Consider the following 26,137-nt stretch of genomic DNA (forward strand, 5'->3'; position numbering starts at 1 on the left):
TGATACCAATCTGTCTTAGTTTACTTTCTATTGCTGTTACAGCAGGCTGGTGAGATGGCTCAGTGGGTAAGAACACTGACTGCTCTTCTGAAGGCCCTGAGTTCAAATCCCAGCAACCACATGGTGGCTCACAACCATACATAAGGAGATCTGAGGCCCTCTTCTGGGGTGTCTGAAGACAGACAGCTACAGTGTACTTACATATAATAAATAAATAGATTTTAAAAAAAAAGGGGGGGGCGGAGTTTTAACCTAATGCTTTTAACTCAAGTAGGAAAGGGTTAGTTTGGCTTACACTCTAATATTACAGTCTTTATTTGATAGCTTTTATTTATGTCTACAACTAAAAAACCACATGGGGCAGAAAGAATCACAAAGTATATAGTTTGTAGAGAAAACAAGCCTTAGGAAGCCTAAAGTTACAGGCAAGGATGCTGAAAGAGAGGCTGTTAAAGGGATTACTACCATTAAGGAGGAGCCTTCTTCTGAGAACTGGAACAGTGGGAAGTGTCCCCTCAGGACGAGACCCAACCCTGATAAGTTTCCAGCTAGTGAAAGGAGAAGGCATAAGTTGCTTCATCTCACAAAATCTGTAGATAATCTGGCCAGTGGGGGAGAGGGTCTATCTATAGCTAGAAATCAATGGTGGTAGTGTCATTCCTGTAGTGCTGTCTTGGGAGGCATGAAAGACATAAGAATGAGGGGGGTCATGGATTCTTGCCCTATGGTTTCTAAGATCCAATTAGGCTTCCTTTTTATAAACAAGCAAAACCAGAAAGAGTGAGCTAATTTTTATTGTTTGTATATTTTCCTTAGAGTCTATTTTTATAATTTCTATCCTTTTTAAATAACACCTAATCTAACCTATCAAGAAGATGAAATGAGCACAAGATACTTTCATGTTAGTAGATAAAGAAACCAAAATGCATGCCAACTCATCTCTGATGAACCTTAGCATTACATGTATTAAACATACTTTAATCGAATGGCCTCATTTTTATATCTGACACCACAAATTATTACTGAAGCATGTAGCAAAAGGCAAAGGTCAGGAGGTGATTAGCAGTAAAGCATTGCTATCACCTGGAAGATATGTGATTGTAGGAAACAGTTGACGTCCACAAGTCCAAAAGAAACGGTTTTCCCATGCAGACTCTATGTGACAACTAATAATTCGTACTCTATGTTACTATAGTTTGAGAAAATGTAATAAGCAACTGCCTCCTAGTTGTGACTGATTCCCAGTTTTTTCTGTGGATGAAAGTTCTTGGGAAGCAGCTGCACTTTCCTTTGAACTCCTGAAAGGTTGGCTGACTAATTAGGACTTCCATGACTGTGGACAGTTCCAAGTCCAGAACCTAGCCATCTTGGGGTATCTTTAGCCCTCTTACGAGCCATTTATTTCCTTCCTCTGTGTATGGACATCTTTGTGACCACCAAGGTAAATCTTTCGGAGTGCAGACACTTGACCCCACCAATCAATGGGCTAAGGGTGTTATCACACAGAGTCTGAGGCCTATAGCAGAGCCACTTTGCTTTAACCTGTCTACATAATGTTCCTGCCAGTATATTTGAAAAGTGTCTTGATTTATGATTTTCTTTGTTCTGTTATCATAAAAGTTTCATGAAACTTCTTCCACTTTGGAACATGAATATGGGCAAAAGCTAAGTCTGTGTTCTTGCGCCATGGTGACTCAGAATAAATGACCTCTTATCCCCTTTGAGATGAGAATTGCGTCTTTTGTGTCAACAATGAAGAGCCCAAAGTGCAGCACTGAGAAAGATCCCCTTTCACCAGAGCAATAACCTGGAGAGAAGCAAGAGGCAAGCATGGATCCACAGGAGCTGGCTAGCCACCTGACATCATTTCCTCAGGAGGATTTGGCAAGCTAAGGGTCCACTGGTTTATTCTGAGCTGTCTGTTTACGGATTTTCTTTGGTACATGTTCTTTTGTTTCTTTTTGCTCCTTTTTGTTTTAGGTATCTATTTTGTTTGTTGGCTATGGAAATATTCTATTTTCTAGCATTCCGTTTGGTTTTGTTTGCTTAGAGACCCCTGAAGGCATTTTGGTTCCTTAAGTTTGCCTCTGCTCTCCCCTTCTCACCCCCAAGGACATCCCTCCCTATGTTATCCAAGCAGAATGTCTGGGGAAAAGGTATTTGGGTATTTTTGTTTGTTTGTTTAGTTTGTTAATGTTTGTTATGTTTCAATACAAGCTGAAAAGCAAAAGTGAAAATCCAGCTGAAGTTAACTTGGCATTTCTTCCCTCAACAGGGAACATGACGATCTCCAAAGTGGCTTATTAACTAAAAAGCCTTCAGCAATAATTTTTTTTTTATTAAGTCAATTGTGTAGCCTGCTGTAATGGAAAAATAAAATAATCTTAAAAAAGAAAAATGATAAAATTAGTAATTTACAAAAACAAATAGCTCTGAAAACTATTTGTGAGTCTAAAGGAGATACTAAAATTAAAATTTAATTAAATTAAATTTTAAGTTTAACTTAGTTTAAAAAATTAAACTAAGATTTTTTCCCTAAATTTTAGAGGGCATATCAGAGCTATAGGTAAATTCTGAGAGCAATCTCTTGCTCTTATCTCTTTTTTTTTATTTGGACAAATCTACAGCAAAGGAAAATTTATTATTGCCTACTTAAAGTAAAGAGAAAAGATTTTATGCTGTATTAAAAATTTCCATTAATAGAAGGCACTTTTCCTTGGGAAGCCTGTACTCACAGTTGGATAACATGTTTGTGTTACGGTTAGCATGGCCACTTGTTCTCCGCATGCTGACCACTTGTGGTTTTCTGTAATGGTCGCTGACTGCTGCAAAGAGAAGCTTCCTTGACAAAGGGCGAGAGCTGCACTTACCTGTGGTCATAAGGTAAATATTTAGAATGTGGTTAGGAATTAAGCTGGATGAGGAAAGTGAGGGTAGTTCTTCTCTAAGTCGCAAGACTTCACTAGGCCACCTGGCTTGCTGGGTCTCTCTTCTGTTCAGTGGGCTGACCTTACATCCAATCAGACAGCAGCTGGCTACCACCAAGACAACAGTGCCACCATTGTACCCTTAGGACTACTGTGCCATGCTGGTCATTGTTGTAATTCCTAGCTGCCAAAGCTGGCTGTAGTTATTACTTGCTTCCATTCCTGAGTTTCTATGCAACAAATGACATAATAATTAGATCAAAAGACAATATGCAGATGGGAGGAAAATTTTCATAGCTGTGTATCAGAAAAAGGATTGATATCTACTATATAAAGAACACACACAACTAAATACCAAGAAGCCTAGCAACTGAAGCAATAAATGGGATGATGAAATGAACAGACACTTCTCAGGATATGAAATGCAGATAGTGAATAAACACATGAAAAATTTTAACATCCTTAGCCAGCAGAGAAATGCAGACTAAACCTACATTCAAATTCCAACTCATTCAAATCAGAATGGCTCTTATAAGAAAAGAAACAACAAATGCTGACAAATATATGGGGGGTGGGGAATAGAATTTGAGTTCACTCATGATGAGCCTATAAATTTCTCTAACCACTATGAAAATCATTCCAAAAACTAGAAATAGAACTGCCATGAGATACAGATGTGCTATTTTTTGGATAGATATCCAAAGAATTATAAGGAAACATATCCATGTTTATTGAAGTCCTATTGAAAGTATGCAAAAATCTAGATGCCTACTAAAATGTAAATGAAGAAAATGCGATATATATGCACAATGGAGCTTTATTCAGCCATAAAGAATTAAATTATGTCATTTGCTGGAAAATGAGTGCAACTGGAGACCATCGTATTAAGTGAAGTAAGCCAGATTTGGAAAGACATATGCTTTCATTTGTGAATCCTAGATGGTTCTGTATCTACATTAGCCATATGTTTGCAAGCATGTGGGTATGAGTATGTGTGTGTGTGTTTGCGTGTGTGTTGTGTGCTTTTTAGTTCAGTTCTTTTAGCAGCATCATGGGAGAATGACAGACATTTTACTTTTCAACAATCCATTCTTCAGGGTAGGTGTTTGTCCGCAGGAAAACTGTCCTATATCACAATTGAACTAACACAGTATAAAGTCACTTCTTTTTCTGTGTTTATAATTCTGAAAACCCCTCCCCAAGGGTCCCAGTAGATTCCCTTCCATGACTCCTTAATCAGAAATACATTACACATACTGTTGGCAGGAAGAATGAGATTACTATGATTTTATTAAGAAAACACATGGCCCTCTGGAAGAGGTTAAATCGTCCAAGCAAAAACTGATGCTCTGTTGGAAAGTCGGGAGAAGGGAGATGTGGTGGATTTTTATCCAACAGTGATGCAAACTGGGTACCACAACAGGGACTGGCATTTAGCAAGTGACCTAAAAGGTGCCTCATCGTTTCCCAGGGGGTTCAGTATACAATTAATTTCTGAAATTACATTTCACTGGGAGATTCTGTGATAAGACAGCCTGTGGGTATGAAACAGCAGGAACATGATCACGAGCTTAAGGAACAGGTTACAGTTGGAGACAGGCTTGAAGAAGTTGGGAAATTCCGTCCCGGTACCTGTTAGGAGAGAAGTATTCATTATGTGATTGAGGCGGATGGAATCTGAAGCCTTCATCCAGAATGCAGCCATCTCTCTCACAAAAGACCAGTTCCAAGTAATATAATTGCTGGCAAGTAAAATCTGCATTCCTAACCCTGTGTTGTTCTTTGGTCAGCTTAGTCTACAATATGCCTTTTAAAGACCTCACTGGCTTTGCATTCCTCTCATGTTTGCTACATCTTTGACTCTCTTTGTTCACACATCTATAGTCGGTGAATTTTCACTTTTTACCCTTGTCACTGGCAACCCACATGTCTTTGCACTTGGAGGAATTAAGGAATAGAAGACACTGTAACAACATGGACAGCATATATTCTACCAATAGGACTGGCTGATTCTCTTTGAAACTGATTAATGGCTGTGGCAATGTGGGCTGAGTGAAAATTTCCAATTTCTCAAGACAAACCTGGAGACTTATGCTCACAACGGTATCCAAAACTACTGGGAAGTGATTTGAAAAATGCACGAAACTTTATGAAAACTCCGAGACATACACTTTGATTTGAAGACTACAAAAGCTAATACAGTTTATTTTAAGGGTCAGAATCTAAAATTGAACAAAGTTAATATTCTAAAGGTCCAAGCTATGAAGAAACAATTTGTAATGATCACTGGTCCTGTGTGTCGTGGCTTTGTATGACAGGGGGAAAGTTTGAGGAAGGAGAAAATCATTGGTTACCAAAGTAACAAGAGCAGTTCGTCTATTTTGACCCTTCTACACTCTAGTCCACCTTCAGTGTCTACCAGTGAAACAAAGAACAGAAAACTTGACAAGAAAACCCAATGTTCTTGGGAGCTGGCTGATAGTAGGAAAAGGTCAGAAAATTCCTATTTCCTTTTCTCAACTAATTCCCCAAAGTAATAAAACAAAATGTACTCCAACTATAACTCTGGAAAGCTATTCTGAATTTTCTAAATGTAACAGAAAGCCTCCCAAGTACATTTCTCTGGTGTGGTTTAAGAGTCTAGAGTAGAAACTGATACTTGATAATGCATATTGGGACTGGGTGAGTTTCAGAGATGGTTTGTCTGGCCTTTCTGTTAGCTTATGTTTTTAGAGTGAGTAATTTAGGATGGATGGGCTCTTTGTGGAATTTCACAACAAATAGTTTGAAGTATTTTGGTGCTAAAATTATAGCAGAGCTATTTGTTGATGTTTTCTTATGTTCTAAGGACAGATTTAAACATTTGAACGTATGAGAATCTGCTTACAGATTGCAGAATGTTTAAAAAAATTGTTATTTGAACAGGAAAGAACAAAGTACTTAAGAATGAATGCCCAAATATACATTAAAGTGGAATTTTCTGTTTTTTTTTTTAAATCAGTTGAGTCACATGATGTTTTTCTGGAAGCTGCCTTGTGAAAGGATGTTTTGCTAAAACAGACACATGAGAGTATGTTTTGCCGAAGCAGACATGTGAGATGGTATGTGATGTTTTGCTTGATAGAGTGTGCAATGTTTAGAGAGTATAAGTAGAACCACACAGAGTGAAAGGATGCTCTTGCATTGCTGCTGGCCTTCAAAACTCACCAATGACCTTCTCGAGGTATTCCGGCTGCTTCTTGCTGCTTCTACTGTCTCATATTGATTCCATGGAGCCTCTTGATTTCTGCTGGATCAAGACACTGCTACTGATTTGTGTTTGGTGTTTGCTATTGGTTTGTCCTGACAACAAAGATTGAAATCACCTCAGAGAACTACTTCTAAACAGGTCCACAATCCTCTCTGTCCTATTAACTATCTTTCTTCTGTACCTTCAGTGGGTGGGCTAGAATGGAGGTTGAAAGTGTTAAAGAACTCTAATTAAAGTAGGCTTTAAAAAGAAAATCTAAGCCTACAATACACGTGTGAGAATCTGTGAAAAATTGCAATCTGGATATGTTGCAATTAAACATAAATAAATAGGAACACGAAGGAGCTTAACTAATTAAGTACATTACAATGGTAGTATAGATACTACTGGTTTCTAAATAGAATGAAAAGAATTATTAGCAGTGAACACCATCATGTATCTCTGCCTAAAGGAAATACAAGATTTTTTGGAAAAGCTTTTATGTTTTATCTTGTTCCTTTAAATTAATACTTTACGTATTTCTAGAGGATGAGGTGATGTCTACATGTACACTAATATTCAAATCAATATTAACATTTTTATCTCCTCAAACACACAGTGTCATCGAGGATTTTAGCATGTAGCCTAGACTCCAGTGGCTCCAGCAGATTCGTCTCCTTGGCCTCCCATCCTGACAAGTCAATTAAACAGATAAGCAGTAGCAAAAAGTAGAAAAACAGAGATGTTTTTCAGTGTGGCCACATTAGAAAGATGAACAAATAAAGTGGTCCAGTGACCTTTAATCTACATCCAGGGTACTGACATGAGGTTATATTCAAAGAGGTGTGCATAATTTGGCAGTCATGGTCAAAATTTGGTTCCATCCAACACTGAATCATCATTGTTTCTGTCCCAGCTTTCAAAGTGATCATTAAAGGTCATCTTTTAAGTAGTAAATCTGTTCATCATTGTAATCAACCAGGAACCCAGTCTTCTATAATATGATTACTTCTATGCTAGGGACATCCTCACTTTAATGAAAAGTTGTTCTCATCTTGGAGGAGATCAATTCTTGAGAGGTTTTGCTCCTTTTGGAATTCAAGGAATCTCAGGATAACTTACCTCTGTGATCCCAGCCAAACTACAGGGGAAAAAAAAAAAAGACTGAGATGAGAAGCCAGAGGGGGAAAAAAAGAAGCCAGAGTTTCATCTCGCCTTAAGTTACCTCCAGTGCAAGTGTACAGTCAACTTTTCTACTTCTTTCCTTCCTTCCCACCTTCCTTCCTTCCTTCCTTCCTTCCTTCCTTCCTTCCTTCCTTCCTTCCTTCCTTCCTTCTCTTTCTCCCTCTTGCCCTTTCTTTCTTTCTTTCTTTCTTTCTTTCTTTCTTTCTTTCTTTCTTTCTTTCCTTCTTTCTCTCTTTCTTCCTTTCTCTTTTACAGAATCAGTTTTCAAGTTCCTCTTTCAGGAGTGTGTTTTTACTGTATCCTCGCTGTGTGTTCTGATGTTTACTCCTGTAGTTATTACTCAGTGGTCAGTTTTCTCTCTCCCTCCCCCGTACTTTCCACTGTGGAGAGCCATGCCTCGAGCAATTGCCATTATAAGATGGTGCTGGCTTTCGCTATGCCTAACTAGTAAACAAGCCTTGTGCGAAAGTGCGAGAGTGAACTCACACCTAGTCACTGCCCATCTCAGGGCGTAGTAATGAGGTGATGGGCGAGCAACAAATCAGGAGCTGACACACCACATCAGGTGCTGAAACGCCACGCTGAGGGCTATATAAGCAGCACCATTTTCTGGGGTCTGGGTTTTCCCTCCTTAAGAAGCAATAAAGCTTGCTGCAGAAGAATCCGGTTGTCCGAGTGTGTTCTTGCCGGCGAGAACGATAGCTCAGGACACTCCACAGACCTAACCACTCTTCTCGCAACTTCTACAAAATGTACCTTTTTGATCCCACATAGGAACCAAGCCTTCTCTTTCTGTGCCTGGCTTATTTCACTTAATGTAATGACATTTAGATTCATACATGTTTTTACAAGTGATAGGATTTCATTATTTTATGATAATATTTTATTACACACACATACACACACACACACACAAAATCTATTTTCTTTATTCTTTCATCAGTGATAGCCTCTTAGGTTGGTTTTACCTTTTCTGACTTTTTTCTCCAATAGTGCCACAATAAACAGGGAGTTCTTTTGAAATATTCTTCCTGAGGAGAGAGATTAAATATCTCTTCATCCTATATAGGACAATAAGGAAAAATAAACTGTCAACTTCAGTAAATTAATGTTAAATAAAATGAATAATTGTTTTCCTTTAATACAGAGTGGAAGACTTGGGGGTAGGGGAGATATTCCATGTACAAAATATCTCCAGAAAACCCATGGTAAGGAGTCTCAGGTAGCTCTTGCCTCTTCCTATTTCAGCTCCTTTCCAATTGGGTAAAAATAAACCTAAAAAAACAAAACAACAACAACAAAAAAAGCCAAAACAAAAAAACAAACAAAAAAAACCTTACAGCTGTTTGACAAGGACTGCCACTTCTTTTTGGCCTGTCTCTTTCCCTATTAGATTTGCCTGATCCAAGCCCCCTGATACTAAGGACCTTCTAGCTAATATTCCCACCACATAGAACCATGGATTCTCCAATCATTATGAGCGACACAGTGACCCATATCCCTGCCTTCTACCTGACAGAATTACTGCAGTTGCCCATATTTAGGCTTGAGACCTAGGAGTAGTCCATAATATCAATAAAATTTGTTCAAATCTTTTTGACCAAACCACTGAAGACACCAGAGAGAAACATCAGAGTTGTGGTGGAGGATTTAACCCCAAACACCAGACAGAAAAATCAAGATCCCAACCTTGTTATGACCTAGTCTTATCCCAAACGTTTTAAATACCTCTGCTAGAAAAAGAAAGGTTACTTGAACAACCAAGAAAGAAAAACTCAACCAACAAACTAACTCCAGGTACACAAATCACCATGCAGAATAAAAAACAATAAGAGAAATCAAAATAACACATCACTTCTAAAATTACAAATACTGTAGTAATGACCAACAACCCCAAAAATTACGTGGAAGAACTCAACAGACTAATAACTCGGAAGAATAATTATAATTATGGTTAAACAACTCAAAGAATACAAAGAGATGAGGGAAAGTCAATCCTAGGCATGAAAATGGGGTTTGAATGTTTTAAGAAAGCGCAAATTGTAATGATGCTGGGAAGGAAATACTCAAGAAGGCAATTAAAAACCTCAGTGTGAACCTCACTAACAGAATAGATCATGTCAAAAATGGAGAGTTAGGGCTGGAAGACAAAGTAGAGGAATTTGGTACATCATGGAATGACCTAATCCTGGAATTATGGGCACAGAAGAAGAAGAAGGAGAAGGAAAAGGAGAAGAGAAGGAAGAGGAGGAAGAGGAAGAAGGAGGAGGAAGAAGAGGAGGTGAAGGAGGAAGAAGAAGAGGAGGTGAAGGAGGAGGAGGAGAAGGAGGAGGAGAAGAAGAAGAAGAAGAAGAAGAAGAAGAAGAAGAAGAAGAAGAAGAAGAAGAAGAAGAAGAAGAAAGAAAGCAAGCAAGCAAAAGAAATTCTCAATAAAATACTTCTCAAACCTGAGAGTCCACATGTAGAAAAATGAAACACAACTTATCTCTTATTTCTGCACAAAAGTCAACTCTAATAGATTTAAGGTCTTGTTTAAAACGTGAAACTCTAGAACTGCTACAAAAAAAAAAAAAAAAAAAAAAAAAGCAGACAGCACACTGAAGCATATAGGCACAAAGACTTTCTGAATAGGACTCCATCTTCCCATGAATTAAGCTCAACACTTGACAAATGGGACTTACCAAAAGTAAAAAGTCAGTAGAGTGAAGAGACAGCCTGCAAAATGGGAGAATATCTTTGTCTACTATACATCTCTGAGAGGATTAATATCTAGAACATACAAAGCACTCAAAAGCAAAGGATCAAGAAAGCAGACAACTCCTACCCCAAAGCAAGCTACAGAGCTGAACAGAGTACTAAAAAAAAAAGTTTTAAAATATCTAACAAACATTTGGAAAGATTGTTCAACATCATTAGCCTCTGGTGAAATGCAAATTAAAAACACATTGAAATTCTCTTTAACTGAAATAAGAATGGCTATCAAGTAGTCAAAGAAGAATCCTTATCCCTATTGGTGGAAGTGCAAACTGGTACAGCTGTTATGGAAATCAATATGTAGGTTTCTCAAAAAGATAGCGGTAGAACCACCACACCACCCAACTGTTCCTGGCCATATACTAAAAATAAAACAAAACAAAAAAACGAAGAACAGAACAAAACAAAACAAAAAACAAAAAACCCCCAAAAACCAAAAATCTTACACTATGCTATAGAGACATTTTTTTCATCCATGTTCATTGCCATTCTATGCATAATAGCTAGGAAATGGAATCAGTCTTGGTGACTAATCAACTGATGAATTTGACTATGAAAACTTGATGCATATTGAAGGAATTTTATTCAGTGGTTAAAAAAAAACAGATATTGTAAAATTTCCAGTTAAATTCATGGAGTTAGAAAAAGTATACCTAGCAAAGTAGAAGCTAGAAAGAAAAATGGCACATGCCCTGCCTCACATGTGAAATGAGAAATAGAAATATGCAAATGGAAAGGGTAAATATCAAGAGTTTGGGAAGGTTGAAGCAGGAAGATTGTGAGGGAAGAAAGGATGGAAAAGGGGTAGTAGGGTGAACCAAGTTAAAGGATATATATATAAAAAATCACATAGAAACCTAGTGTTATTCAGCTCAATTTTAAGAATATAACTTGATAATACATGCACATGTATGTGCATGCATATATATGTATATGTTCTTTATAGCTATTCTTATTGGGGTAAGATAGAATTTCAAAGCTTTTTTAATTTGCATTTTTTCCAATGGCTAATAATTTGAAGATTTTTATAAGACTGTTCTTAGAAACAAAAAAAAAAAAATCCCAGAACCAGATATTAGATACCGTCATTTGTGTTGTTGGCCGGGGACCACCAAAGAAACATAGGCTTTTGCCACTTCTGTTGGTTGCCTACCACAACTAGATGATAAGACCTTGTTGCTGAAGAGACTGTATCCTTGATTATAGGATACAGAAAAACCAAGCTGGAGTCGAAATGGAAACTTTCTCCTAGAATGCCAACCTGGCAGGCAAGAAGTGCCCAATCAAAGAATAGTGGCGTGGTTGCCATGGAAGTAACCAACAACTTTCTGATTAGACTTGAGGCCTGCTCCACAGGAGGCAATCCGTTTCTGGAACTGTAAATTGCAGTAACAAACAAACAAGCAAACAACTCCATGCCTGGGGAAGTAATAGACTGTAGGAAGGAATTTATTAATATTTAGCAAAACTGATAAAGCATCAAATTACCTTCTAATTATTTATATCCACAGACAAATGCTACTCTTGACCTTAACCTGAGAAGCTTCTCTTTGCAGTCATGTGCTGGAGCCCTCAAGGTGCCAAGGGTTAAGAAGACATAAGCAAGACTTAAGCCTCCTAAGGCCCAGAGAAAACCAAAGAAGAGGAATCAAAAGACTGAAAGGGCTGGGATACAGGAAAAAAAAGAAAAGGACTCTGGAAAGCGAGCTATTTTCTGGGCATGATAAAGCCATTCCAATGGTTAATTCAATGCAACTTTGCCTGCACAAGAATGGGCCTGTCAAAAGCCAACCATGGATAGCCCCATGGTTGGACCACTGAGAGGCCATTATTTTTCACTAATAGACTCTGGGAATCGGGAAGTCACTGCCTTCTGTAAAGTAGCCACTGGTAGCCTATCAAGCGCCGTGGGTGATTTCCAAGCTCATGGTCATATTGATGATCTTTATTAAACTCATTGAGTCTCAAAACAAAATAACAAACCAACAAATAAAAAGAAGATGCCTATAGGGCAGAGGAGGAGTTGAGAGGGTTGGAAGGTACCAAGAGAGGGTGGTGATCAAGATTAATCATTATTAATGAATTAACTAATGAACTAATCATTAATTAAACATGAGTGTGTACATGTATGAACATGTTATAAAACAAACTTAACTTTAAAATGTTATAGATTTGTACTTCAAAATGCATGAATAGTCACCTAAGTGAGGTAGAGACCCATATTAACTCTACATCAGATCAGATCAGGTTTTAGACCATTAGACCATCAGGCCATTAGACCAACTGTTGCAAAATGCTCGTTTTTATGATTTTTATTTTAGAATTTCAAATGATATATTATGGACCACATAATTTTATATTTTTAAAAGGATTCAAAAAAAGTGATTATATAAGCTAGACTAAGTACATCACCTGTCAATATAACAAGCACCCCATGGTTTGAAAGTGCCGCTAACACTGCAGTTAATACTATTATGATTACTATATTAAATATATGAAATATTTATTTTCACATAAAGATATTAACAGTATTTTGTAGTTTTCTCCTAGACATTCCCACGAACAAGTTGCTGAAGGTCTTGGATGTCTATGGTCTCTCTTATTTCATGCCCGAGTGTGAAACTATCTTATCCGTTTGTTTCTTCCATCTTCCTTGGCAAAAAAAAAAAAAAAAAAAAAGAAAGGAAAGAAAAAAGTCTTTGTGCTGGGTAGTTTTGTGCCAATTTGACACAGGCTAGAGTCATTTTGGAAGAGGAAACCTTAAATGAGAAAATGCCCCTACCAGATTGGCCTGTGGGCATGCCTGTGATGCATTTTCTTGCTTAATGACTGATTTGTCAGGGTGGTGGTGGGCAGTGTGGGCAGTATGTGCAGTGTGTGCAGTGTGGGCAGTGCATGCAGTGTGGGCAATGTGTGTATTGTGGACAGTGTGTGCAGTGTGTGTAGTGTGTGCAGTGTGGGAAGTGTGGGCAATGTGTGTAGTATGGACAGTGTGTAAAGTGGGCAGTGTGGGCATTGGATACAGGCTGGGCAGAGTGGACAGGTGTGGGCAGTGGCACTCCTGGGCCATTAGATGCTATAGGAAGACAGGATAAGAAGCCATGTGAGCAAGCCCATAAGCAGCATTCCTTCATAGTCTGTGCATTAGTCCCTGCCTGCAGGTTCCTTCCCTGGATGATAGACTAGAAGATGAAAGGTGGAATAAACTCTTTCCTTCCCTTTTTCTTTTTTTCATGATGTTTTATCATTGCAACAGAAATACTAACTAGGGCAGTCTCATAATAAAACAGAAGAAAGACAGAAGGAAAGGGAAAAATGCAAGAAAGAGAGAGAGAGAGAGAGAGAGAGAGAGAGAGAGTTAGTTGTTGGGTATTGCACATTTACTCTGAACTCTGTGCATTTTGTATAATTACTTGTTAATTTTTCAAACTGTTTATAGTATTTTATGGTCATTTTAAAGTTGAGCCAAGGAGAAGTGAATGATTTTGTCAAAGGACTTCAGTAAGACATTTCTGAAATATTACTGCATACACACTGCTGTCTGGAAGTAATCAGAGTTTACTCACACTTTTTTTTTCAATTTTTTATTAGATATTTTCTTCATTTACATTTCAAATACTATCCCAAAAGTCCCCTATACCCTCCCCCCGCCCTGCTCCCCTACCTACCCATTCCTACTTCTTGGCCCTGGCATTTCCTTGTACTGGGGCATATAAAGGGGCCTCTCTTCCCAATGATGGCCAACTAGGCCATCTTCTGCTACATATGCAGCTAGAGACACGAGCTCTGGAGGTACAGGTTAGTTCATATTGTTGTTCCACCTATAGGGTTGCAGACCCCTTCAGCTCCTTGGGTACTTTCTCTAGCTCCTCCATTGGAGGCCCTATGTTCCATCCAATAGCTGACTGTGAGCATCCATTTCTGTATTTGCCAGGTACTGGCATAGCCTCACATGAGACAGCTATATCAGGGTCCTTTCAGCAAAATCTTGCTGGCATGTGCAATAGTGTCTGTGTTTGGTGGCTGATTATGGAGGCTCCATCCCATAATTACTCATACTTTTTAAAGGGTAGTTATTGTTCCAACATTTAAGAATTGCTGAGGTTATAGATGTAAGAACATCATGGACTGGAGAATGGCTCCATGATTAATAAATAGCGCAGACTACTCGTGCAGAAGACCTGTGTTATAGTCCCAGCACCTGTGTTGGGCAGCTAACAACAACCTGTACCTCCAGTTCCAGTGGGCTCTGATACCTCAGCCCTTGACAGGTTCTGCTTTCACATGAACATGCCTCCACAGAAATTCACACATACATATCATTTGAAAAACAAGTCTTAAAAAAGCTCGTGATATCAAATGAGCATTATCAGATTCCAGATTCATGTGGGGTTTGTTTACAGGTCTCCATGTGCTTGCACATACTTTCACATGCACGTGCATGTGCACATACCTATATAGGGTAACAGCGCTGATTCTGCCAGAATGGGCACTGAGAGATACTGGTCTATAAAATACTGCTTGTCAGAGCTACGAGATGCCAGCGCTCTACATGCAGTTTGACTCTGGCATTTCCTCACAACTCCTGTCTTATTGATTCTACAAATATGAGGTGTCTACTCTTTCCAGGCCATTCCTATAACTACCATATTATAATATCTACTTAAGCCCAAACCATATCTAACTACCCATTTTCAAACACAGTGTTTACACATCATGGCTTCTTAGGGTTTCTAATGAAAGAGTGACTAAAGCTATATCCTAAAGAGATGCCTCAAAATGTCCTTTCTACTTAAATTCTGACTCCATTTTACATATAACTCATATCACAGAAATAAGTTGAATTGTTACCTTCATTTGAATGTCCAGAAAACACAACATTTTAGATTCCTCAAAAATAATACAAACATACGTTTTAAAAACTGTAATGAATATTTCTCCAGTGTGCTCTGATTTCCCTCCAGTTCCTATGTATGTTGGGGCCTCAATAGGCAGGCTTAGGTGGTCAAAGCTGAAGCAAAAACCAGTTCAACAATAAGAAGTTTTTTTCAACCTATACTTCTCATCATTTCTTCCTATTTTCAGCATATTTTTTCCTATAAAGCACACATATAAAATGCTACAAAAATGTTTCCTTCTAATAATATGACTTCATCCCAACCATCCAAGGGGCATTTGTCACAGGCTGTTTCATCTGAGGCTTTAAATGTACCAAAACAAAACAAAAACTTTGTCTCCTCTCTTCAGTAAGGAGTTTGTTTGTGTAAATCTTTACAGAATGGAATGCTAGTAGTCTTAGTCTTTCCATTTATTTTCAGAATAAAGAGCTTCAAATAGATGCATGCCTCAGAAATAACACGTGTAACTTCTGGGGTGAGCCTACAGGAGTGTGAGAACAGAGGGTTAGAGTAAGCTAACCCTACATTACAAGTATAGATCAGAAGCATTTCACGATATAATTTTCATACAACTGAGAATATAGTAATGATGAAAACACTATTATTACATCTTGTAGAGGCTGTGGAGGAAGGACAGGTATTGCAGGACAGATATTTACATCACCGATCATTACTGTTCAGTATCAAGTAACACAATCTCTCGACTGATGCTTGGGAATAACGTTTGAACTTTTGGTTAATAAGTGATGGAAAATAGAAGTCATTTCTTTTCTTTTTTGATGTTTATAAAGAGAGTTTATTTTTTAATTAGATATTTTCTTTATTTACATTTCAAATGTTATCCCCTTTCCTAGTTTCCCCTCTAAAAATCCCCTATCCCCTCCTCTCTTTCCCCTGCTCCCCAACCCACCCACTCTCATTTCCTGGTCCTGGCATTCCCCTACACTGGGGTATATAACCTTCACAGGACTAAGGGCTTCTCCTCCCATTGATGAGTGACTAGGCCATCCTCTGCTACATATGCAGCTAGAGCCATGTGTCCTACCATGTGTTTTCTTTGTTTCGTGGTTTAGTCCCAGGGAGCCCTGGGGGTACTGGTTAGTTCATATTGTTGTTCCTCTGATAGGGCTGCAAACCCCTTAAGCTCCTTGGGTACTTTCTCTAGTTCCTTCACTGGGGACCCTGTGCTTCCAATGGATGGCTGTGAACTGTATTTGTCAGGAGACAGCTACATCAGGCTCCTGTCAGCAAGCTCTTGTTGGTGCCCACAATAGTGTCTGGATTGGGTGGTTGTTGTCTGGTTTTGGTGGTTGTTTATGGGATGGGTCCCCAGGTGGGGCAGTCTCTGGATGGTCATTCCTTCAGTCTCTGCTCCGAACTTTGTCTCTGTAACTCCTTCCACGGGTATTTTGTTCCCCCTTCTAAGAAGGATTGAAGTATCCACACTTTGGTCTCCCTTCTTCTTGAGTTTCATGTGTTTTGCAAATTGTATCTTGGGTACTCTGAACTTCTGGGCTAATATCCACTTATTAGTGAGTGCATATCATGTGTTTTCTTTTGTGATTGGGTTACCTCACTCAGGATGATATCCTCCAGATCCATCTATTTGTCTAAGAATTTCATAAATTCATTGTTTTTAATAGCTGCACAGTACTCCATTGTGTAAATGTACCACATTTTCTGTATCCATTTCTCTGTTGAGGGACATCTGGGTTCTTTCCAGCTTCTGACTATTATAAATAAGGCTGCTATGAACATAGTGGAGCATGTGTCCTTATTACAAGTTGGAGCATCTTCTGGGTATTTGCCCAGGAGTGGTATTGCTGGATCTTCCAGCAATTTTCTGAGGAACCGCCAAACTGATTTCCAGATTGGTTATACCAGCTTGCAATCCCACCAGCAATGGAGGAGTGTTCCTCTTTCTCTACATCCTCTCCAGCATCTTCTGTCATCTGAGTTTTTGATCTTAGCCATTCTGACTGGTGTGAGGTGGAATCTCAGGGTTGTTTTGATTTGCATTTCCCTGATGACTAAGGATGTTGAACATTTTTAAGGTGCTTTTGGTTAATAAGTGATGGAAAATAGAAGGCATTTATTTTCAATTTTTTTTATTGGTCCTCATATTCAATTGGCCCACTGCGTGTGCAAAGATAATGAGATTTCAGGATAGGAAATATATGCTGAGTTGTAGCATTGTCTCATGAACAGTTTTAAATTGCATCCTGTATCTGCCATCAAGTGAATTTATGGAAAGGAAAATATTAACTTAAGAAGACATATTCTTAGTTTTCATGATGAATATGTTTGAGAAAGTTCTTAGGTTTCTAAAAATATTTATTGGTATTAGTTTGAATTTTGTTGTAGGTGTGTGTCTGTGTGTGTGTATGCATGTTGATATATGGATATGTGCATGTGAGTGCAGGTGCCCTCAGACGTATCAGATCCCCTGGAGCTGGAGTTACAGAGGGTTATGAGCCACCAAATGTGGGTGTTGGAAACTGAACTGTATTTCCCGGAGTAGCCCCAAGTGCTCCTAATTGCTGAACCATCTCTCCAGCCCCTAGTTCTTAGATATTTTTCTTAAGTGTCAAAATCCACTTTCTAATAATAATAATTTTTAAATTTTCAAATTAATACATTGAAGTTTGGGGACAGTGAACCAGTTATCCAAAGTCTTTCAATAAAGAACAAAAGTTAGAGAAATAATATTTTCACTTTATGAATAAGAAATACAAACTAATTGAGAAAGTTAAAGAATGACAGGAGCTTAAAAGCTAGGTGTGTTGGCACACACTTGTGATACCATCACAGGGAGGTTAAACTTGCAGAAGAAGGAGTTTCAGGGCAGCCTGGGTGACATTGCTAGGCCCTATCTTACAAACCAAGGAGGAAAAGAATGAAGAAGGAGAAGAGAAGGGGAAGGAAGAGGCATTAAAAAAAAACTACATTTTGTTCTCATATATTATGTCCTAAACGCCACATTAAAAAAAAAAAAAAGATTTAACTTTGAATTGTGTGTATGCATGTGTATCTGTATATTTTAAACATCTTTATAAAATAAAAAAAAAAAAAAAAGAAACCCAGCCAAACAAGTGAACTCTATCACGGTTAAATAGCCACATTATTTTGTACTCCTGGTTTGCAAAATCAATTGTTGAATTAAAATTTTCTCCCAAGAGCAGGAAAGAGAGAAGATTGGTCTCCCGTCCTTTTTTTTTTCCCCTTTTCTTTATGATTGGTGCAACATTCTACACCCCGCAGATGAAAGGAGCAGTACTTCCGTTCTCATGCAATCAAAGCTCCTCGAGTGTTTGGATTAAACTGACCAGGATGTTTCTCTGTCTCCAACACGACAGTTATGCCAATCTTCCCAGCTGCCTGGCCAGGCCAGCTCTCCCAGGGCCTCTCAGCTGATCAGCACATCAGTGCATTCCCAATACCAAACTTCCTTTTCTCTCAGTACTAAGAAGAATTCCACCTCCCTCCAGAACCTCCTGCCTCCTCCTCAGACAGAGGCCTATAGGAAGACTGCCTTGCTGACGCTTTCAAACTAGAACCTGCTCTAGTCTGTTGCTTGATCTTTGTAATACAGGATGTGTGTTTGATGTCTATGTTCTTGACAAAGCAAATGGTTGAAATCCTTACACTGGGGGGAGGGGGAAGCTGTATTTATTACATTTTTGCTTTATTCCCAGAAGACAAAAGTTCCATCAAATTAAAAATTGGCAAATAGTGTTGAAGAATGAGTCATTGAACTAGGTGGGTCTCATTAACACAAGTTATTTTAAATACTATGTGTGGTCACGCATCATTTTTGCGTCTTACTGTTTTTTAAGGTCTAGAAAAGTATAACTAAATTACTTTGATTCATGGCCAGATTCCATGGATAACTTTTAAGCAAAACCAAACCAAAACAACCCCCACAAACAAACAAACAAACAGACAAACAAACCACAATAGAACAAGCTGTAAAAATAGTAGAGGAAGAGGGAATATATCTCAAAATATATTCACAGTATTATTTAGCATGAACCTGATCAAACAAAATTGTGAACCGCTTTCTCTAAGGAAGAGTAGAAGGATGTTTACATTCTTAACTTTTCCTCTCATCTCCATCCAAGGCTGAAGACTCCAAGAGTTAAAGGTTAGCTGCATCTCTGTCATAGAAACCTTCCCCTTCCGTGTAGAATCAAGAATACCACTGGGATTGAAAGGAAGTGGTTTCAGCGGGAATGTGAGAAGCAGGGGTGGGGGTGGGGGTGGGGGTGGGAGAGAAAGAGGACGCAAAGCAGTAGCATCAAAAAGGAGAAGGATCCCAAATACCCATCCTCATCTAACTCAAGACAGATGCGCCTCAGGCCGTGACTCATCCAGGATTGTCATCCGCTTACCCACTCCCAGTATGCCACACTATGCTTTCTAGACCAGAATCTTTGTATGTGGGACATGGTCATGGCTCTTAAAAATTAAGAACTTCCACCAGTTTTTCTGAAGCACACTTTAGCATAAGAACCACGTTTGTATTGCAATCCCTACTCACTACCCAAATGCTCCGATTTGTGGCCATCCTTGGGTAATTTCATAGACTTATTTCTGTAGGCTCAAGATACGTTGAACAAAGCTGGCGAGCTCCCTTTCTAGATCTTCCTACCAGTCATGTAGCTGAGACCCTGGCTAGTGAAGATGCCTGAGAGTAATACTTGAGTCTGGCTTCTGGGCCTGAGTGATAAATCCTATCCAAGTGTTCTAAAACTGCAAGCACCAGGTTCTTCTTGTAGTCATTTTCTACCAAGATTAGACTGGTACTTGTTTTCCTGTCTGCCTTTGGCCCTAGGCTAGTGGTTTTTCAACCTCCCCCATGCTTTGAATCTTTGGTACAGTTCCTTATGTTGTGGTAATCCTCAATCCTAAAATTATTCTTAATGATACTTCATAGCTGTAATTTTGCTACTGCTATGAATTGTAATATAAATATTTGTTTCCCAATGGTCTCAGGTGACTCCTGTAAAAGGGTCATTGACCCCCAAAGAGGGTGTGACCCACAGGTTGAGAACTGCTGCCCTAATTACTTTCCTGCTACATACGTACTTCATCAACATGGTCTCTTAGAGCTTTTAGCTGCATCCTTTTATCAAGTACACATTGGAATTCTGGATCTCAGTTTAGATTAGGGAAAAATCCTTATAGTGAGTCTTGTAAGACCAATACCCTTTCCCTTAAGTCATCTAGAATCTAGCTAGGCCAAGGAGATCAAAAGGTCTTAGATTAAAGAAGTTGGTAAGTGTTGACCCCTGAAGATATTCAGAAAAATGTATTAATGTTTGCATTTCCAACTCGGAGGCCTAAGTTCCATTCTGATTGTCTACGCATTTAAGAGAAAGAGAAGAAGTTGAAAAGGCATTTAAGTAGAGTACACATTCATTCTTAGTTCTCCAATCAAAGGCCTATTTGAACAATCAGTAGGTAGTAAGTGACCTTCTTGCTCCTGGCATCCTCTTGGGGCTCCCTCCCTTATGACAGTGCCATACTACTTGCCAGTGTTTTTCATTTTTACAAGTGGCCAGCCCCAAACTGTGTACCAAATTTTGTTCTTCTCTCCTTTTCCTAATATCCTACAACAAATCTACTAGCAAGCATTATCAGCTCTACAACTCTAAATCTGATTTTATCAGCTTCCTTCTGTCTTCATTGACTACAATGCATGCTGACATCATGTCTTCCTGAGACTAACATAAGAAGGAGCAACTGAATTTTTTATATGTACCTATGTACCCTGCAAAATTTTTTTATACCCTGCCCAACATGCTCAGCTTCCTTTCATACCTTTTATGGCACCAACCTGGGACTGCTTGGAGTCTAAATCTAGAGTTTGAAGAAGAACTTCAGGTAGGTTTTCCAGACACAGATTCACTTCCCCCACTCACCACCCCCACCTAGCCCACTAGCCACTGGCCCTGGTACAGATGTCATGTGAAGCCAGACCACAAATTCTACTTAAGAGACCTTCAAAGTCGGCCTTCTCTGCTCCCCCCACCTCTGCTCACATAGCACCCACCCCTTCCACAGTACCTCTGTGGGACTGCTTGGAGACTGAACCTAGAGCTCCAACAATACTCTTAGCTACTCTAACTATCAAGCTGATCTTCAGCCAGTTTGAGTATGAATCCTGAAACTGAGAGTGGTGCCAAAACTGAAAACCAAGCACCATTGAGCTAGTCTGCAACCGGAATAACTGAGGCAATATCAAACAAAGCCCCAAATTCCCACCTAATAGAAGCAATACTATATATCCACACTGAGAAATGTTTCAAACATTCTAACTCCAGATGCCTAGATCTTATCACGAAATACAAACATCAGCAACCAAAACAATATGCCTCCTCAAGAAACTAGCATTCTTATTGTAATATTTTCTGTAAAAAGCAATTTATCTGAAGTATAAGATAAAGACTTCAAAACAGCAATTATGAATATGTTCAAGGGCCACAAAGAGGATGTGAATAAAGACCTCTATAAAAATTGTGAAAACCCAAACAGTGGAATGAAATAATGAAATGAATTCAAGGTCTGACTATGGAATTTGACAAAAAGATAGAATTGCTAAAGAAGAGCCAAACTGAAACAAAACTCAAAATGAAAAATTTAAGAAGTCAAACAAAAAAAAAATCCAGAAGAAAAACATGTAAGAGTTTCAAGTACTGAAGACAAGTTAAAAGAAATAGATCAATCAGTCAAAGAAAGTATTAAATCTAAAAATATTTAGGAACAAAACATCCAGGAAATCTGGGACACCATGAAAAGACCAAACCAACAAATTGTAGCCAAAAATGGAGAAGAAACCCAAGTAAAAAACTTTAGTCTAATCTCCATATGCTTGTAAAATGTATTGACAGAAAGTGAGGTATCAAAGAACACACAAAGCCATGGAAGCTAAACATAAAGAGAGGATCAAGGCAGAAATCAAGAAGGAAACTTAAAACTTAAAAATTGAGTGTAAATAAAAAGATAACACGTCAAAAATGTCTAAGAAACAATGAAGGCAGTTCTAAGAGCTCAGGGTACAAAGTACCACCCCCCCCCCCACGCCACACACACTGGAAAGATATCATGTTAATAACTTAAGGACACACTTGAAAGTTTTGAAGAAACAACACCCCAAAAAAGTAGACAAGAAAAAAAATAATTAAATTTATTGCTACAGTTGATGAAACAGAAATAGCAAAAACAACAAAGAAGAAAATAAAAAGATCAGTAGAATGAAGTTAATTCTTTGAAAAAAATCAATAAGATTGACAGATCTTTAGCCAAGATAATACAAAGAAAGAGAGAGGATTCAGAATAGCAAAATTAAGGAAGAAAGGGAGAGCCAACAACAGATACTGAGGACATTTAGAGACCCATAAGCACAGAACATAACCATCTGTAGTCCACCAAGTTGGAAAACCTAAAGGAAATGAATTCTTGATATACATGCTCTAACAAAGGTAAATCAAGTTGAAATAAACAATTTAAACAAACCCATAAGCTAAGTGAAGTAGAAGCTCTAATTTGAAATCTCCCAACTGAAAAAAATCCCGGAGTCTGATGAATGTAGTATCGAATTCTACCAAAATTTAAAAGAGAAACTTATTGAAGGATCTTACATATTTCTCTCTCTATATTTAATGATGCCACTACTACCCTGATACCAAAACAACACAAAGACACAACAACAACAACAACAACAACAACAACAACAACAACAACATTATAGGACCTGGGAGTGACCTGAAGAGAGACATCCAAGTGGTCACCCAGGGTCCCTGGTAGGTGTCAGTCATTATGCTGAGTGACTGAGTGATGGAGAGATGGGAAAGAGAGTATAGCTGTGGAGAGATGGGAGAGAAAGTGAAGCCAATTGGTTCATTCTCTGTGTAGAAAGGTGGAACTGGAGAAGCTATGGCAGTCAGACACAGGCCGATATGAGAAGCTTGTACAACAACGGGGGCCATGGTGATGTCTGACTCAGGCTGCTGCCAAGGGCATGTCTGGGTCAACGGTTCTATTGCAGCTTGGATCTGTGCTGATATCTATGGCCCATGTTACCACCAAAAGCCATATGGATGTACCTGGTTTGGGCTGCTGCCAGGGGCCATGTTGATGTCCAAGCACTGTGCTGAGCTGGCCCTGCCTCAACACATTTGGGAACATGGCCCTGCCTCTCTTGCCTTGGCAGCATGGGACTGCTGGCAGTGGTGGTGTGGGTATGGGAGACATGGCTCTTATGAATGAGTACAAGAGAACTGGCCTCACTCCTTACCTGGGCAGCACAGTTGAACTGACCTTGATGGCATGGGTGCCAGAGATCTGGTAGACTGACCAACTTAGGCCTCACCTAGGCCCAGATCCAGAGCTCTGAGTTGGCTTAACCCAACATCTACCCTACCTATGAACTGCTGGAGCACATGAAAGGGCTGGTCCCCCAGAACCAAAGCCTCAGGTTCTCCATGACACAAAGCAGCAACAGGATAGCCAAGAGGAGTCCCAGTGAAAATCAAGTATTGATAGCGTAGCAGAAGCCAGAGGTACTGAACCAGACCAATGACTCACTGCAATGAACATTTACAAATAAAGCCTTTGGACAAATGGGATATACTGTGTGACAAGCTATTCCGCTCTTGGACATATACCCAATGAACTCTACATCTTAATGAAGAGATATATGTTCATCTATGTTTATTGCTGCTCTAAATATAACAGTCAGAAACTGGAAATTTTAAAATAAAGATTGCCATATATACTCACATATATAAACAGCATTTTCTTCCAAATGCAAATGTCTACATTCTAGTCTTTCTTTGTCCCTTCTCCCTAAACTCCAAGATACTGCTGCATCATCCCATTGAAAGGGAGCCATTGGTCAAATAACCAACCCAACAATTACCCCTGGAGTTTCCACAGACATGGAAACACCACTTCCTCTTTGATCTGCAATAGATAAGCATCTCTCTTAATATATGAAGCATAAGTTTGCTGGCATTTTAAAGACAAAAATAAACAAACGAAGGAATGGGTGATATTTGGGAACTCTCCACAATGTTAGTTAGCTCCTGAAGTTTGAATCCTAGAGTTCATCTGTAAACTGAGGATAATGATGCTGAATTTGTCGGATATAAAAGAAGAGGAGGAGGAGGAGGAGGAGGAGGAGGAGGAGGAGGAGGAGGAGGAGGAGGAGGAGAAAAAGAAGGAGAAGGAGGAGAAGAAAGGGGGAGGAAGGAGGAGGAAGAAGGAGAAGGAGAATAATAAATACCCTTATACTCTGCTGGACACATAGTAGTTATCTTCTTCCTGTGACAAACTTCAATAATATCAGAAAGTTAGAAATTAAAATGAAAGCATCTCCTTGGGGGGTGGCGTGTATCCCACATCACATTGCAGGGTCTTAATATGCTTGTTTAAACTGTCATATGGTTGATGATCATTGTTTATCTTCCCATTAGATGTCCAAGGATATATTTGGCTTTATTATGAATTCCATTTCTTAAAACCTTGCGGGGAAGCCTTAGTAATGCAGTGTGTCTAATACAAGCTCTGTTTTGCTTATTCGTACTAAATAGTTTCTAATCTCCAGCCCACGATGCTGCACATGATTTATTTGCAAAACCTTCAGCCAGAGCTAGAGTTCCCCAAGTCCCGAGGATACACAAACTCCCTGCCATCACTGGGTCAACTCTTCTGATGAGAGTTTGATTTCAGTGTGTTTGTCCACTTGTGTTTAGAAAAATACTAGTTATGGATCATATTTTCCAGTGACAGCCCTTTCATTTAGAAAGTCTACCACTGAAAAGTTAAACTTCACGTATTGACTAAAATGCTACATAGATTCGAAATTAAATCTTGAAGACATGATCCCTATATCATTATCATTTCAGAAAGTTGTATGATATTCTGAGTTGTTCTAGTGAACTCAACAGGCCCATGTTTTGGATATGTAAGCCGGTTTTGTGTGATAACATGAATCACACCCAAATTCACACACAATCACGTTGTGCAACATTTCTGTCCTTTCCACAGTAGGAAACAAAGCTCTGATTCCTATGTGACATACATGTGACTCTTTGAGATATCTGACTTGTAATGATTTTAGACATTTATCTAATTTTATGTTCTCACTAAGAGACTAGCTGAAAAAAAAAACTTGTTTTAATAAGACATAAAGAGAATTCTAAAATTTAAAAAATCTCCACTCAGTCTTCAGTATTTTGCCTGGTATTTTTAGAACATCAGCAAAACATGAAAGCAAAGTTAGCATATTTGAAGGTAGCATCCATTCACACAATTATCTTGACAGTATTTTAGTAGTTAACTTGCAAAATTATCTCCTAATTGAGACATAAACATAAAATTTCAGGAAATGAAAAATACTTCCTTCAGAACTTTTAGCTAGTAAATTAAGATTTATTAATAAATTAAGACCGATAAGCTTACCTCAGGATGCTCAGCTTTTCTGCAAAATAATATAACTCACACTCATGTTAAATAATTCTATATTAAAATTCTTTAATAGACATTATCTTAATGATCAAGTCACAAGCTTCCCTGCAGCTGTCACAGTGAGGTGTTTGTTTGTTTGTTTGTTTGTTTGTTTTTGAGGGGGAAGTTTCAAGGACAGAGGGCAGATCTGGGGGGACGGGGAGATGAGTGGATTGGGGTGCATGATGTGAAATTCACAAAGAATCAATAAAAAGTATTAAAAAGTGTTTTTCATTTCAGAATAAAATTAATGTACTATCAATACTATTCACCTCAATCAGTTTCACCCTTTTAAATAGAGTCTGAATGGGGTAGATGTTCATACAACTTGTGAATAAGAGCCTGAAATGTTAAAACCAGGTTAGGAATTGGACAAAAAAGTGTCAAAACACAAAATAATAGAGCATCAAGCTCCAGTGGACTTAAGCATGCAGAGCGTGCTGGCCTTGTGAGGCAAATCCAAAAGATAAGCAAGTTCAAGTGGATGGAGTGGGCGCTCATGGGAATCCCCAGGAGCATAGGGCATGGCATCCCCTCCCAATACCGACCTAGTCAGAGGGAGAAGAGGTTTCCTAGGATCATCGGTGATCACAGCTCATGTCTTGCTCTTCTTTCCGCTCCTCTCTGTTCTC

The 26,137-nt window shown here is 38.8% G+C and overlaps 1 long non-coding RNA gene across 1 annotated transcript; it reads right to left on the reverse strand.

Moving 5' to 3' along the window:
* Nucleotides 1–4,276: 4,276 nt before the first annotated feature.
* Nucleotides 4,277–26,137, reverse strand: Gm40140. Its single transcript, XR_867613.1, has 5 exons — nucleotides 26,054–26,137; nucleotides 8,310–8,402; nucleotides 7,279–7,297; nucleotides 6,135–6,269; nucleotides 4,277–4,559 (listed from the first exon to the last, which is right to left on the reverse strand). It is a non-coding gene; the product is annotated as a predicted gene, 40140 (long non-coding RNA).

This window comes from Mus musculus, chromosome 3, assembly GCF_000001635.26.
Source record: "Mus musculus strain C57BL/6J chromosome 3, GRCm38.p6 C57BL/6J".
Taxonomy (NCBI): Eukaryota; Metazoa; Chordata; class Mammalia; order Rodentia; family Muridae; genus Mus; species Mus musculus.